This window comes from Macadamia integrifolia, chromosome 8, assembly GCF_013358625.1.
Source record: "Macadamia integrifolia cultivar HAES 741 chromosome 8, SCU_Mint_v3, whole genome shotgun sequence".
NCBI lineage: Eukaryota > Viridiplantae > Streptophyta > Magnoliopsida > Proteales > Proteaceae > Macadamia > Macadamia integrifolia.
Genome location: NC_056564.1, coordinates 8,916,611 through 8,920,342, shown reverse-complemented (window position 1 = coordinate 8,920,342; position 3,732 = coordinate 8,916,611).

The window sequence follows — 3,732 nt, the reverse complement described above, 5'->3', positions numbered from 1 at the left end:
CTAATGGCGGCAGTTTGGCCTAAAGCGTTTGTTGTCAAATCCTTTTATACAATTTATAAAACCCAACAGGATGCTAGAAATGTCTGCCACATGACAATTGCATGGATTTAGTAGTTTACTTCATCCCATGATGAGCGGTTGTTCTTTGCAGTGAATGCGTTGGTGTGATAAATATTAGATGGTCGAGAGCATCTGAACATATATCCTGAGGTCGTCTTGATCATTCGATACTTATTGCACTATCGCATTCACTATAGAATATATTTTCACCCCCATGATAATCATTGGTAGTGTCAAATTATGAACAGAGAGGGATAGTTTCAACCATATACATACGGTTTGGAATCCAAAAAATCCATTCACAAGGTCATTTCATGGATTCTCTGAATGAATTGGTTGAAGCTCATCAATGGTTCTACACTTTTTTTCCATTTTAGGTAGGGTGGGGAGATCTAGCAAGGCATTTCTGCCATTCTACTTAGAATTCGTAGGTGAGGGCTCTAAAATAGTTTTGAAAATCCATGAAAGTCTGCATGATTCATGCGATAGGTAACTTGTGGAAGGAGGAGAGATTATTCGAAGAAAAAGAAGTTTGTTCCAACTCCATTTTATTGTTTGTTTGTAGTTGATTTCGAGTGTGTAACTCAGATTCTGTTTTAAAGGAAGTTGGGTTGAGAGAAGGGTGGCTTATCTTAAGTTGTATAAACTTTTAGTGAATTTTAAGCCCAAGGAGATCCATACTAGAATCAGACAGATTTGGCTTATGGGCATGAAACAAAATTAGAGGTATCAGTCTCTGTATTTTGGGTAAAGGAAATATCAGTCCGGATTTAAATACTCTACCGTGAGCAACAATAAAAATTCAATGGCTGCGAGGACCCCGATATGCACCCTAGCAGTTAAATGCTCGTTACCACTCACTGCTTCATTGCAGAGGATTTTTGTGTGTATCAGTCTAAATGATAAGTTAATTCCACCTCTTAATTGAGATGCGTTAATCCTTGATGAGATCAATTTTTCTTCAGCATAAATATAAAAAATAAATAAATAAAATGAGAAGATTTTCTTACACCCATAGTGTAGGATTCAACCACCATCTTAAGGTTTTAAAACATCTATTATTGGACAAAGTCGATAGTACCCTCCTCCTATTGCGTGTTACCCTATCCTGCCCATCTAAAAGTCAGGTGAGGATGATGAATCAGGTGCTTTGCCCATTCGTTGGAAAATTTATAGTCGTTTATTTCGACGACATTCTAATTGTTAGTGTGGATGAGAATCAACACCTAAGTCATTGTCGTTCATTCAACACTGCACGCATTCATCGATTGGTAGAAGTGCTTTCCAATTTGTTATGGGTTCGAACCAAATGTCCCATGGACTTGGTAGTAGATGGTTCAAATGATGGTTGTGACCTGAACCTAGTCAGTGGCGCAAAACCTTTATTTTGAGGATGCCTAGGAACAACTCCTAGGTCAATTAAGGATCAAATGTTGAAACCACATGGATAAGGAGAAGGTAATGGAATTGATAGATAAATTTATAAGCATAGGTGGGATGGGAGAATTGATAAAGGGAATAGAGATGATGATAGAGATTCCCCTTCACTATGGCTTACATAAGATTCAGTCCAAATAAGATCTTGTCTTATTTGACTATCTCTATAATTCTATTGGATTGAGAGCTTGGCCCATTCTGTAAAAGCATAAGCTCACACCTATGCTTTTAATATGCTTATTAAATTTAATGAATTTTTAATATTTCTGTTTAATTTAAGAGAGAAAGTTTCTTTTTCGGGAGCATAGCTTACATAGGCAGGAAATACCTAATGAGTACCCCCAAACAAGAATCATTCCAGGTGATAGAGAAGTCATTTCAGGATAAGGGATGAGAAAGGGGAGCGTGAGCATAGCTAGGCTACGTTCCTAAACGAAAATGATTTCCCTTTAACTTAAAATAGAGTCATTTACACACATGCAGTCATAACTGCCACGTTACAATTGAGTTAGGATTCAAATTCAATTGATATATCCATAGTATCATCTAGCTATGGATTAGTTTTCAAATAAATCATTTTGACTTTCCCATGTATCAATATAATAAGTTAATTATTATTCCAAATTAAATATATATGTAGAACAAGGAGTATTAACAAAATAAGTCCAGGAGTAAAAATCCCACAGATTATGGGCTCCCATGTGTTAACACATGGCTATCCTGAGAATTTCCCATCAATGATTTAGCTTACTGTTCAAAACAACCAAAAATCCTCATTCCATTTAGCATAAGATTGCTAGTAGGGTGGGGAGAAGCCAATTGGAAGGGGAGGGTGAGAGGGATCAAAATTCTTTGTTTTTCTGATCCCTGTTTTTCCTTGTTTTGTTACCTACAGAACATGACACGTGGACAATTTTAAGATCAACGGTCAAGGTTGGGTGAGGATTATTACATCCGGTGCGTTGGTCTTAAAGTTGTCCACATGTCGTGTTCTGCAGGTAGCAAAACAAGGAAAAACATGGATGAGAAAAACAGAAGATTATTTTCCGGGTGAGAGACGGTGAAAATGAGAAAAAGTGTTAGAAGGAGAGAGAGAATCAAACAACTAAGCCTTCTCATAAGACTTCTTTTATTCATTTTCTCTCACCTTCAACCACTGTGGGTCCTAAAGAAACCATTTGGTTTGCTACCATTGGTATGGCATAGGAGATTCCTCCTACACCAACAGCGTGGGAGCCTACCATGTTTTGTTGGTCAAATTGTCAAACTATATAACAAATGGCAAAACCCGTGCGCAACCTCTCTCTCTCTCTTCCCCTTCACTTTTTGAAAAATAACTCCCTATCCCTTCTGTCTGATTCCCTATCCCACAACCCCATTGGTGCCACTGCTATTGTGATATATTGAACTAAATGCTATTTATACGGTAAATGTACGTTGACTTGAGCTTCATTCTATACGTCTCATTCATTGCCTAATGCTAATAAGCCCAATAGAGATAGTGTGGAGTATTCAACTAAATTGACCCCCGCAGCCCTTTCTTTGCCTTTCTCAGATTTTTAATTAAATTCTTGGTGTCCATCCAAGAGGTCCAGCCCAGGCCCATAATACCAGGCTGGGCTTGAATTTTAGGACTAATAGGAAGGCCAGGCTTGTAGAGCCACAATGTCCTTAATCCTATGTATTTATCCTGGTCTGGTCAATTACAATCCTTATTTCCTAATTGGGACTAATTTTACTCAGTGTAACAAACGGGACTAAATTACAGCCCAGGTGGTTAAGGGTCAGGTCCCTAGCATAGATTACAGAGGGCCTTGTGAAGATGGCTGGAAAAGGCCCTGAAATGAACTATTCCAAGGGCCACTAATGTATTGGCAACCCCCAACAACTTGGCTGTCAAATTTCAACTTCAAAGCTTGGGAACGAGCAATACTACAAAGACCTCGGCCTCATCTATCTAGAGGAACCCACTTCCAATGCACTTGTAACAGGTGATGAATCCTCTACAAATAAATTCACCTGAACATATTTCTCAGTTGCCAACATATCTTTTTTTGCTTCATATTATTATCATATATAAATCCTCTTCACCCTTAAATGGTAAAGAATGGGACAAGTGTTGGCACCCGATATGAGTGTCAATCCGTTAGGTTGGGTCAGTTTTGATCAGACCTAATTAGGCTTCCCCACTTTAGGGCCTCACATTGTGATAGGACCGTTTGAGTAATTTAGTCT